The sequence below is a fragment of the Chironomus tepperi genome, unplaced genomic scaffold, assembly GCF_022539635.2.
Source record: "Chironomus tepperi strain 1889 unplaced genomic scaffold, CSIRO-AGI_Ctep_v1 contig_359, whole genome shotgun sequence".
In the NCBI taxonomy this organism is placed as follows: domain Eukaryota; kingdom Metazoa; phylum Arthropoda; class Insecta; order Diptera; family Chironomidae; genus Chironomus; species Chironomus tepperi.
In genome coordinates this window covers 1,130,448-1,144,523 of record NW_027226481.1, presented here as the reverse complement: position 1 = coordinate 1,144,523, position 14,076 = coordinate 1,130,448, and positions in this window count along the sequence as shown.

The window sequence follows — 14,076 nt, the reverse complement described above, 5'->3', positions numbered from 1 at the left end:
AAAGTATGAACAATGTGCTAATAAAGGTATTGTGTTTAGCTTGAGGACCAGTTCTATTAGGGGTTTGTTTATTAATGATGTTCATGAGAATAGACTAGGTAGCTTAATTGATTGCTTAGTTTTTAAACAACTTCAAGTCACTAAGTGGATCAGGTCGAGTCTTACTTGGAATCTGATGTTCATACTGCAGTGACTCCATGATGCTGACTTGAAGTCCATCTTTAGATATCTTACATCCCAGACAGACAAAGAGCATGCACAAAGGTGATCATGCTCAATTATATTGATTGAGCATACTTATTGTCTGTTAGGACATATACTTCCTCAAATTTCAAACATCATATCCAAATGATCCCCTATTTTAATAAATTTACTTAATTGTTAGTTTTTAAAATTTTCTATCGTGACTTCATAAGCAATAATACAAAACAAACATAATCAGAAGCACGAAAATGAGGAGTAACGACTTAATTGTTTTACGTCCTTAACGTCAGTTATTTGAAATGCGTGAATGTTCAAATTTATTATAATAGCTGATGTTTCAATTATGAACCTTTATGTTAGAGTTATAGGAAATTTTGGTACGGTCGATTGAGCTTTTTCAATTAATTTCCAGCTGTGTGGCATTGCTTTCGCATCAAATTTTACCGTACATAATTTGCAATAAAAAGTTTGGTTGATTTGGGATATCTTTTAATTTATGCATATTATGACTTCATAATGAGTTCATTTTATGACCCAAAAGACTCAAATCAGTGCAGGGGGACTTTTTAATGGGAACAAACTTCATGAGCTCACCATAAATTCTTATGCAAGAAATCACAAGGATGACATCATAATTTTTTTACACGAAAGTTTTTGCTCATTGGAATTGGAATGTTGAGAAACATATTAAGCACATTTGATTATTTTAGCTTTTAGTTCTGCTGTTTCGTGATCAGTTTTTAATGATAGAATGTCATCGGTGTCTTTAGTTCTTTCGATAATGAATGAATGCTTAATTGTTTATCCTCTGTTTTTTTTTGTGTCACTATTCTGAGGATTACTGACTAATCAGTAGGAATACTGGGAAATGTTTAATCCTTAATTCTTATGAAGAAATATTTTGACTAAGTTTAATCATTCAGAAGCGACGCAAATGACATCTAGACATACTCACTTTAGAGTGTTTACTCGAATGTCCTAACAAAGCATGCTTGGCCTACTCTGTCTGTGCAGAGTGGAATCTGGAATATCGAGATAACTCGAGTAACGTGACTAACTAAATTTTGACCTCAATCATCACACAGAGTGCTGTCAATAATATGCACATCCTTACAATAATCACCAAATTACAGTTTATGTGCATGACACTTGATAGTTACATTCATAAACAATAAAATTCAATGAATATCCAATGGAAATTTCCCCAAAAAAAGAGATTCTTCAAATGCGCTCCTCAAACAACAAAATCCCATGCAGCAAGCAGCGACATTTCAGCAAACTTTCTTTCGTGTTCGCGAATAAAATTTTTTGTAAATACGAAATGACTTTATGGCAATATAAAGAGTCAATAATTTTTCAGGCTCATTATAAGATCAGAGAGGACAGAGAAAAAAAAGAAACATTCAAGAAAAATGAAGAAAACAAGGCAGTAAAAGAAATATGATTATTCATGCCTAAAGCATTTCTTCGGAAATGGAGAAGCTTTTAGGTACCAAGATGTCTCGCGCAGCTGTGTGTTGTCTTAAATAAAGAAAAAACCCATCCATATAAAAAATATTTTATTTTTTTTTTTTTCATTCAACTAAGAAGAAAAATTAAAAGATAAATAAATATGTAAATGAGGAGGAACGCTTGAGTGAAATAAGTGCTTACAAAATTCAAGTTTCTATTCAGATGATAATTAAAAAAAAAATCTTTTTTTTAAATGCGAAAAATGCTGCTCGCTGATTAAGCACAGAACAGTTCATTCATTTGTCAAGAGCTTACGTGAAGTTAAAATCGATATTTTTGTTCTTCGTCATCGCCTTCTTTTTTTTGCGTTTCAATGTCTGATACTGGAAATTTATTAATTTCTCTTCAAATGTCACGTGCGCCAAAAAGCAGAAAGAATCTTTTTATTATGGCAATATACAGCTTCTCTTGTATCAAAATGGGTTGAAACGGAAATGACGTTTTTGAGTGACACGAAAGAAGAAGGCTCCACCTGCTCAAGAATTTGTGTTGAAAATGACAAACGTGACGGTTCGCTTTTGGTGCAACTCTTCCATAGTTTGATGACACTGAGAATATTAATCCAATATGCCTGCCCAAAATTTCATGGGTGTCGCGAATACATGAATTGTAATCATTAGAGTTATTTGAAAAGATAAATCACACTCGATTCCGATAGACTTTGCCAAGAATCGAACTCGTTTTAAAAATTTCAAGGATCGATTGGCAGACGCTCTATCCTCTTTGCAAATACTGCTACATTTTTGCTCCGCTGATCTGAACTACAATTGTCTTTCCTGAACTACATTTGATTTCATTTGTGCATCTAATACCAGATCTATGATAAACAACAGAGGCATAGCTAGATGACTAGATAGTTTTTAAGCCATATCTGAAATTCCACAGCAGAGCTTTTTGAGATCAACTCTATCCAAAAATTGAAAAAAGAATTCATACTGGCTTTCAGGGATGTATTTAGGGTCGTTAGGAGTTTGGGTTCAAACCACCTCAACCTTATATTTTATATGCTACGCCTCTTGACTGGCTAATGTACATAACCTAAAATTCATAGTCATCATTAATGAATTTCCCCAATATGAATTAAATATATTTTTTTATCACCCGATGCTGCTTAAAAAAACGACATCTGCACGAAATCCAAGATCAAGTTTCGTGTGCAAATTAATCAATTAATTATCTATGACGATTAACAAGTTATTGATATTTTATTTCTATGAGTTATATGGAATAAAATATGAGATATATAAAAACACTTTATAATTTTGGTATATGAACAAAATAAATGATTCACATGCCATATTTATTAAGCATGTCGTTTGCCAAAACGATATTTTTTGATCTAAATACGGTAATAAATATATTTAATGGTCCAGATGATATTATCTGCTGGTCATTGAATTTGGCAATATAAGGAAAAGTAGTTATTGGAACCACGTGCTTTTCTGTTGACTTTTATGGACGATACTCATTTCATTAGCAACAAAATTTGTCAGAATATTCATGTTATTCCAATCGACTGTGAGTAGCTTATCGGATGGAACTTGCAACGCATTTTACGTCTACTCATCGATGATGTTATCCGATAATAAAACTGATCTCATGTTGTGCAAAATCAATGCTTATTTCATATCGTGAATCATCCACTGGATTTTCTAAAGTTCTTTATATCCAGCACTAATCAATGACTCGTGAATTCTGAGTATGATGTTTTAGAAAAGTTACGATTTGATACTTTAGTCTTAAGAAAAACACTTATGCAGTCATCCAGTTTGAAGATCATCCCGTGAATCAATTTACACTTTACACCTGGGAGGATGATGACATTGTCAAAAACAGTTCTGAGAAATAACATTTTGTAAGTCTGAATGTAGCAATATATCAATATGACAGTTGCCCGAGCGGCACGATATGGTTGCTAGGGATGATTTGACTCAGTGTGTTGCTGTATATGTATTTAGATCATTTACAAGTCGTTGTTGTGTGACAAAAGTCATGTAGTTCTGTTTGATGCACAGATGTGGAACTGATCAATGATCTATTGAGTTCGACAGCCTTGATGTTGTCTGCTTGTTAGTGACGCAACTGAGACAATGTTGTTGATAAGTGTCTTGAAGCATTATTGCAGTGTTGTCTAAGCATATCTGCGATACGGCTCACCTTAGTAATGGAAATGCAGATCATGGCATTTCCAAGCATACTAGACGGCATCCTAGTGTGTCACGACATACAGCTTATACAACACTGCAATATTGTCCTCTTCTAACATATTAGAATATCCAAAAATCGATCACAATAGACAACTCGGGAATATCTTCAAAATTTGCTACAATCCCATAGCCCATAAGAGACTTTATGACTACGTCAAATACGTCAAGTGTTTACTCAAAGAATCATTTCTGTAATTCTTATTTAAATTTAATCTTTTAACTAACAAAAAAAGACAATCGAGATGGTATTGATCTAGGTCTTAAACATACAGACTAAGCAATTTATGAGACAAAGTTTTAACATCAACAATCTGTTCCACAAAAGTATAAACACGCAAAGCATCGTTAAAGATATAAATCGAGTCACTTAAAACACGACATTTATTTAGTGAAATGACATCCTAAAATGCGTTTGGAATGAGCTAAATGCTTGATGCGCACACAAAAAGACTTAATAGCTCATCTTATTTAAAGTTTAAGCATCTCGTGTGTTTGATATTTTGAAGGTCAAAAATGGGAAGTAAAGTGATACAAATGTTACCACGACTACCTCTCAAATGTATGTTTATTGCACATTATTGGACGATAGGAGAAACACAAGAAAATTATTAGCAAAACAAGCAGAAAGGAATAGATGTTTAGAATCCATTGATATTTGGAATGAGAATCATTATCACTTCTAAAAACATTCAACAAGTTTATTATCGATATATCACATCATTCAACAAGATTCTGTTTTTGGGGGGATATTTGTATGAGTATTGACTAACTTGTGTCGCTTTCCATTGTTTAATATAATGTTATTGCTCTTTTGCGACACAGACACAACCATCGATAAAGATATCGAATTATGGTTTGAAAATTCAGAACTCTTTTGTGAATCTTCAGCTTTTTTAGCTCAATTTTTAAGTCTGAATGCTGTTGCTGGTCTACGTGATGTCTTGCTTAACACCTTATTCACCTTATGGCTTACTTTTCTTTTGACAACAACCTTAAAACATTTTTAATTAAACATGCAAAAATACATTTTTTGACCTGGTAGACTTACTGACTCTCTACGTGACTATCTGCAATAATTCATGAGGTAAAGTCCCGTTGATTTTAAAAAACGAAACGTTGAGCTTAAAAGATTCACGGAAAACAAAATTATAATTTGCAAATGGCAAGAGCAGCAATGAACTTTTATCAATAAAGCAATCCACCTACGATGGATCTTATACTTTGTTTGCTAATTTGCTGGAATTTACTTGGAAGGAGTTGCTTTAGTCACTTTGTCTGGTTTATTACTTCTAGATTGATCATTGTTGGTCTGTAGCTTCCATTAGATGTCACTGGGAGTTGGTCATCATTTATTTGGTCAATCATGCCCGAACGACGCAAATGAATTAGGTTTTGAGCTTTTAAGACTCTGCTAAACCTCTTTTGAGTATTAATATACGAATATGTGCCGATCAGATTTTCGAACATAGCATCTTGGATCTGATTCTACGAACAGTATCAGCTTCTTTGAATTGTATTTCCCATTGTTGCCATGACACAGGACCGTGAGTTTTGAATATTGAATAATCGATAGAATTCTGGATTCAGAGATATGCACAACTACAGTAGCAACAAATAATGCGCTCCGTGCCTAATGTCTACATACTTCATCACCAATTCAGATGGTACCCAAAAAAAAAATTATCACTCGAAAGAGTAGAAAATCCAGTATTCATCAAACTTGTTTCAAATCAGACTCAATTCTTATTTTTTTTACCGATTTGTGTGAAACAGGTGTCACAGATGTTATTACCGTCAATAAACAAAAAAATTCTACCTTAGCAATATGAACTCTTTTCTTTTTTGCTCAAATCTTCCACCAAAAGCGGTGAGAAAAGAAAAAAAAAGTTTTTATTCTCCCTCGTGATGGCAATTCTTTCCTGATCTTCAATAATATAAAAAGTCAATTCGGGAATCGTTCAAGATCATTTGGACAAATTTTCATACTAAATGTTTAAAATCATTCGCATTAATTACTACAATTCTGAGCCATTCATCTTTCAGATTATAAGCTCCTTAATGGCAACTTGTACTGTTGGCAATCGCATTTATTATGAGTAACTAATAGTATTTAACATTCGATAAATAAGTATGGAAATCATTATGGACGATTTTTGTTGCTAAGCGATAATCTACTTCGATGGAATATTGGCTAATTTATGGTGTTGATGCTTAATGAAAATGTCCATAAATGTAGACAGAAAATTGGTTCCAAAAATCAAACAGTTGGCTTAGGGATTGTTTGAAGGTGACGTTGATTACAATAGATCTAGCGGCAAAGCAAGTGATTTTGTGAAAAAAATTGAAATTCAAAGGAAAATAAAATAACGGTCATTCAGGATTTAAAAAGTAACGGAAGTTCAGAATTTAAAAATGAAGTTCAAAATTGAACTTCGAGAATTTTTGAAGGAAAATTTCATTCGAGTTTGAACATTCAAGGAAGAAACATCTAAAGGAAAAAATAAAGGCTAAACATTAAGGAAAATAAGGTTAAGGAAAAAATAAAGCCTTAATATAGACAGCAACAGGAAAGGCAAAGGTAGTTTCATGCAGTACAGAGGTAAATTCCACGGATTTCAATATTTTTAACATCAATAACCAACATTTGAGTCATTTTTGACTAAAATATCTTGAAAGCCAGACATCTATTGATCCTTCAATAATCGGACATCAACTGTGAATGACCCCTTATTTGAAATATGTAAATATTTTAAGCAGATTGAAATGAATTTTTTTTCCTCAGCGAAAATAGAAAGCAAACATAAACAAACAAGAGTCAAACAAAATCTTGTGAAATCGGTTATGTTGTCTAGTCTCACAAGTTGAAAACATCTTAACCAGTTTGCATGACAAACAAGTCAAAACGTCATCCTTGTTTTCGCATATAATTATGCAAATAGTTCTGTTTTTAGAAATAAATCCATCATTTAATTTTGAACTGTAAATGTGAAGTCTGTATTCTTCCTGAAATCTATCAATAGCGATAATCTGTTTTGTAGCATAAATCATTGAGAGATTAAAATATTCAGGGCAGAAAAGCAGCGTGTTGACCATAAAAAACTTTTTTGTTAATATCATTTAAGACTTACTTTTTCGTTAATAGCCAATTTAGATCGAAGTAAGAATTGTAAAATTCAGCATATTAATTCTTTTTATTGTTTATATGTTTGCCTACCATAAAACTAATTAATAAATTCGATCAGAAGGAATTTTTGGGAATATTTTCATTTTGTGTGCCTTTTGGGAAGATGATTAGTTCCATTTTGAATTTTTAATTGGTTTGAAGGTATTGAAAATCAGACATTACCATCTCTAGTCTGGTTTGAGAAGCAGGCTTAAATGTGCTTTGTGTGACACTCATTAGCAAGCTCTGGTAGCTTAGTGGGTAAGAGCACTTGACATGTTAAGAGGCCGTGGGTTGGATTCCCACTCGGGCTTTGTTGTGGAGAAGTGTAGATTCCTTCTCTAAAACCTTAGAAGTAGTAAGGTTCTCCGAACACTCCGATTAGTCACCTTGTTTGTAGGATTATGTGTCTCAGCTTAAAACGGCACTATCGTGTTATTTTAAATCACCAAAAAATCCTCCAAAACATCTGATGGAATCTGCCAAAATCATAAATCAATAAAAAATTCTTTTTTACTATTAAAGACATTTTGAGTGATTTAAATAACTTATCTCCAAAAGCCTCAACATAGGATTATTCTCATATCAAAATGAACAAAACAAGAATTCAAATGTGATATACAATAAAGCATCACATCATATAGGTAGCACACGAAACAATACAAAAAAAATTATTATAATTTATTAAAATGATATTAAAGAATGCTTTATATGATCGTAATATTATTAAGCTTAAAAGCATAAACTTAAAATCACAAGAAGATTCTCATAAGTTAGCTGTTTTATAATATGGTCTTGGCACCTTTATATGTGTGTATTTTTACTCTTGTAGGAGTTCTCGCGATCTAGTTCTTCCAAAAAATTTGAATTTTAAATTATTCTGCTTTTTATGTCCAGAAATAATTTAACTTTCATCATTCATCTTCAAGAATTTTTTGTTGGATATTTATCACATGATAAATCCACAGAATAGTCTGAGAATGGCCAGAATCCAGGCCAGAAGAAGTAGAGCATAATTACTTGATTCATTCTATATTTCTAAGTGAATAAGTAGGCGTTGAGAATTTGAATTCAAGTAAAATAACTGTCATTCAAGATTTAAAAAGTAACGTAAGTTCAAAATTAAAAATTGAAGTTCAAAGCTTGAACTTGACACACACTGAAGTGATTTCCACGTGGCAGCTACATTTTAATTGCTTGTAACCAACTGCTACACGATTAACACCTATTTTTAACTAAGTGATCTGTTTTACTGCCATGTAAACAACATGTAAATATGTTTCAATCGGATTAAGAACATTAAACAAAACAACTAGGAAGTCCTTCAACAACTGTCTTATTTGACATCTCAATTCAAAATAACAAGCTAATCCCAAGGTTGGAACTTTAAGGAACTAATTCCATTGATAGAATTAACCATCCAGAGATTTACCGAATATTTAATTCAAAACAGAGCAAAAGTCCCAAAACAAAAGGCGGATGAAAAAATCTTTAACAAGAGTTAAATGGAGTGGACAGGTGATTTATAAAAAAATTATAAGTCGATGGTGGTCGCGTGAGATGTATCTTTTTTTTTGGTGAATACAGATTTTTAATTAAAATCTTTTTTTTTTGCCTAGAATTAATTAACACCATCTCATATATTTGTCGACCGAGTGACACAAATGAAGAAGGAACTGTCATGGAACCGTACATGGAGATCTTCTATTAATTCCTAATGAAAGCCGTCTAAGCAGCAATATGACATCCTGAAGAAGTCATTTGAATGCAAACTAGAAGCAACTTCCATTTAGTGACAGCAAAAGCTCTAGCAAAGCCTTAAAAGCTCTATTCACGACCTTCCTTCATTTGTGTCACTCGGGATTCTCCCGAGTGGACACAGCTAGTTAATGTCTAATAGTAGACAAACATCTACTTGCCATTTTACTTGCCAATAACTACTAGACAAATGAACTTGCCATTGACTAGACATTAACTAGACATATGGAAAGTTTTTTTAACGGTCAAAATATTATTTAAATTTTTTGGTGATTTCCCCTAAAGGGGAAAAACAACAAACCAAAAAAAAAGTTCAACAAAAAAAAATGTGCTGATCAATTTTTTTACATAAATTAACTAAACAAAATAATCTAACGATTATTAAAGGACAGAACAACAAAAGATACATTAAAGGTTGGACAAAAAATGGAACAAGGTAAATATTGCTGATATTTTAGTTATAAACATGAAATTTACGGACAAAATATAAAAATCCAAAAATATTTACACATTTTTTTATTTTTAGGCATTGAAGATCCTGTAGAACAACGTCTTTGATCAACAAATTGAGTAATTAAAGGTATGAAAACAGTGATAAATGGAAGATTCTGTGTAAAATGGAGTGACATTTTTTTTTCGATTTTTCTTCATGTGCGGTATATTAATTTACTATGTAGCATAAAAATATGATCAAAATCATTCTTTATGCAAAACTTTTAGTTTAAATGTCAATTTGTATTAAAATTTACGCAGAAATTTAGATTTTTATAATTACAACCATATTTTTTTGTTGTACATTATTGCTAACTTAACCTTTTTCATTCTAGCTCATCTCAATAAACGGGTCTGGATCTTAAACATGGTGAAGAATTCAGCATTAACAATATAAAAACAAAAAAGTGATAGTGACAAACAATTAAAATAAATAAAATAAAATCTAATGTTAACTATGTATAAAAAACGACTTTTTAGTATTTAAATTTATTTACAGGAAAAAATTATGTGATTAACGGTTTTTGTGAATTTAAAATTCGTTTTGTAATAAAGTGCTATACATTCACTAACCGCACGCTTCAGCTCGATCGACTAGACATAAACTAGACATTGGGACAGTACTTATGTCTAGTTATATGGAACGTTCCAAATATGTCATTAGTCGTCCCTATGTCAAGTTCCTTTGGCCAGTTCATTGGTCAGTAACCAGTAATTGATAGGCAAGTAAATTACTAGTATTTAACTAGTTACGTGTCCACTCGGGTCTCATTTAGTTCTCATTTCGTGTATGGAAGTTTCATTAAGGCAACTGTCACATTTATGGCTGTCACAACACATAAAATATATGACAACAAATTTATTTTTTTTGTGCTGTTATCAACCTGAAAATCTTCTCCAACATATGAATCAAAATTAGACTCGATTAACAAAATAACAAAATTGGTGTTGAGAAAATTAAGAATTGTCTTCATTAGGAAAATATATGATGGCAATATCCTCGTAAATTGCATAAATTTTTGGCATAAATGTCTAAAAACTTTTGGTTATTTCAGTAAATAAGCAGCAATTAGAATGAATTATATCCAGGCGGAATTTATTGATTTGTACAGCAAATAAGAATTAATCTTAAATAGAGAAATGCAAATATCACCAAACTGGTATGAAAGTCATTATTGACACTAAACAGGATGTCTAGAACGCGCTTCTGTATCGTTTGCAATAAATCAAATGATTCTCGGATCTAAGAGAATTTTAAATGTTTATTGACGTCAATGACTAAAATTTAGTGATTAACTTTGCAAATCCTTATTTTATTGATAATATAATTTAAATTGTTCCTGGTGGAGATTGTACCCGTGATCGGTAATAATTTATTGATTTGTTTGTTGAAATCACCGCCAAAAATAATTGATTTTGTACATACTTAGTAACTTTTGCTGAGTGTACAGATCAATTGTGGCTTCTATCAGATGATACCTGATACCAGCACACTGTCATTTGTAATTGGGTGCAATGTAGTTTAATTAAAACGACTTTCTCGTGAATTTATAAATAAATAAGATGTTTACTATTCCGAGTTCAAAAACAGACTGAAAATTTTATATGAAAAAGGGGTTTTCAACTAAGCACAATAAATATTATTCAAATCTCAAATGAACGTTATAGCATTAAATCTCATCTTTAAAGTCAATTGCCAGCTAATTGTTTAGTTTGGAATTAGGAAGGTTTCGTAAAGTCTAATAGAAACAAAAATCATCATATCAAAACTGAATGGAACTTGCTAAATTTGATTCCAACAAATTGATGACATTATCATTATTGACAGTTTATTCAACTCTTGTCTTGCTCTATGATGATGATATGTTTGATAAAGATATGAATATCCAATTCATTTATCTATCTGATTATCTTGCTGTATTTTGCATAACAAAGGCATCAAAAAAAGCGAACTACGTGAAAATTTAAGACAGTCTAACTGAAAATCCAACACGATCAGTTTTAATACATAAATATCAGCTAAATGTTCTGATTCTCATACACAAATGTGTTCCAATAGATTAAAAAAAGAAGCGGTTTGACATTAAAAAATGTAGATTTTTGTGGTTCCACCGTCTGTTCTTCTTTCTTCGTTTTTTCGAACTGATCAAATAATTTTTGACATAAATGATCTTTAGAATTAAACCAATAAATTCCTTCCACGTTCTTCATTTAATTAATGAAGACAGAACAAAGTCGGAAAAGAGGACAGTTGAGATGAATAAATAAGACTTTTAGTTTTTGATCTTCTTTTATCTGTAGCTTCTTTTCTGTCATTTCATTCATAATGATCTTCATGCGAAAAAAGCAATATCGAAACGTGATACATATTTTCCGGCTGGTAAAGAGGTGCGTTTGACAAAACAGACATTTTTGACAACTTCTTGGTATGGGAAATTCAGTAAATCATGTCCATAGATCTAATATGTCAATCTTGTCGTAAATGTTTGGTTGAATCATCTCCGAGCGACACATAATTAAGAAAGTTCTGCTATGGAGGACTAAAGGCTCTGCGTATTCACTTCCATGTTGATTTAATGTGGTAGCCATTTGAATTGAACACGTAGGCAGTTTCCATTTGTGTCGCTCGGGATCACAATCGAATTTGTTTGATGACCAACCCTCCGCAATCAGCAATCATGAAATTTTATATCCACAAAAAAGAATCACAAAACCCTCTTAGTGACTAACCATCTCAATTTGTAGACATGTACAAATCACGTCATATTGACATAAAAGTTGAATAACAAATGGATGATTTTAATGTGACCACAATAGCTTGTAAGCTGATGTCTGGAAGCACTAAAATTATATCTTTAACATGCCGCATGTTATCGACAAAAAGGTTCTTAAAAGAAGTTTTTGGACTCAGAAGGAAGCAAATTTATAGTTGACACAGCAAATCCCAAAGTTTTTTTTTTTGCATTTAAAGTATGTATTTTGGATTCAAGTTTTATGGTCTCGTGAGGAGAATCAAAGATGAAAATGAAACATTTCCTTGATGATTTTCGGATGACAGTAACAGCTTTTTTTATTGAAAGCATTTAGGAGCACACAATGGTGATTGTTTATTTCTCAAATATTTCCTAAATGTCTACATTCTCAGAAAGAATCTTGGGAGGGATTGCATCAAAGAAGAATTTGCTAAATAACACCTACAATCTGCAGTAATCGATTGCACAAAGAATTCTTTAAGACTAGTTATTGTCATCTTTATTTTGGATTAACAAATGAACACCTACAGAATTCTGTCACATCTACAGGATTTGAGATTATGATTTGAGCTATTCCGATTGACACAAGTTCCCCCGAGTGGTACAAAACAGTCACCAGGCTACTTCTTCGTGTCTGACTGGCTGATTTTGACCTATTTGTTGAGTGAATATTCTCATTGTCAAGAAAATGCTGTTATATTCTGATTAAGGTTCATTGAAAGCCTGCAGAACAAAAAACTCAAGTTTGTTGGCTTGGACGAACTATAAGTCACAGCCGAAAGCTAAAGATCTGCCTTGTTCTTGGCTATATTATCGATTGATTGTATTAGGAATAGCATTCCAATGATGCTGATTACAAATTTTCACAGATCAATAGCTCATCCAGCCTACGTCTTAATTTTGTTCTGATTTTCTGTCAACATTAATATTCCTTACCTTTAAATGATGTGGCGCCATATCGAAATTGTTTAATTGGAAGCTCATTACTCATTATTTTGATCCAATCATAACTCAATCCTGTTCCCGAACAACGCACCGTGTTTAATAGAGCACCGCTACGTCGACTGGATGCGAAGTTGTTCTTACGATGTCGTAATGGCTGATTACGACCCATTTTTATGGCTTCAAGCATTGCGACGCTCGGTGTTTCAGAATATATGAGTCTTACGAGAATTGAGCACTAAATTACACGTCCAATCATAAAATATTCGAATCACCTGACACTTAATTACACCTGAATCAAGAATTAATTGAGAATTATATAAATCATAAAGAATGAACATCACATTGTGTCATATACCATTAAATTTCACCTGCAAATTTATCATAATTAAATAATAAATTAATCCGAATTAAATGGATGGCGTTTCGGAAACAAAAGAACCTGATTAGTAAATATAAATGTCTTAAGCATATCCTACAATCATTTATAATACTGAGATTTTGTTATGATTTTTGCTCATAGCTTAGTTAAGTCGGGGCACATATCGAATTACAACTAGTTTAAATTTTAAAGCTTCTCATCCTCAAAAGAACCGTAAATTATTTGTGAAATATCATCATGTTATTCGTAGGCGACGGCTTGTCAACTGTAATAACAATGTCTGACTACTTAAAAATTGGGACTCCTTAAATTAAGACTATTCATAGATCATACAGAGAATCAGAACGAAATCGGAATCGAGACTTTTGTGGTAATAACATTTTGAGATGTGAATAGGCATAAAAATGGAATTATAATTCAGATGGATAGATGTAGAATAATGATAGGTGCTTATTCGCTACTTTGTTTATATCACATCGAAGATTTACAAGGCTATCATTAATATATTTTGGACATTTAATGAATTATAGTCGAGATGATATATATCAAGTCAGAGAATGGAAGAGGAACAAGTTAGAATATTGTGGAATGAAATAGTTTTGTGTATTGATAACTGCGCATTGTTCTTAATATTTTGTTATGAAAAATTTAACGACTTTCAGA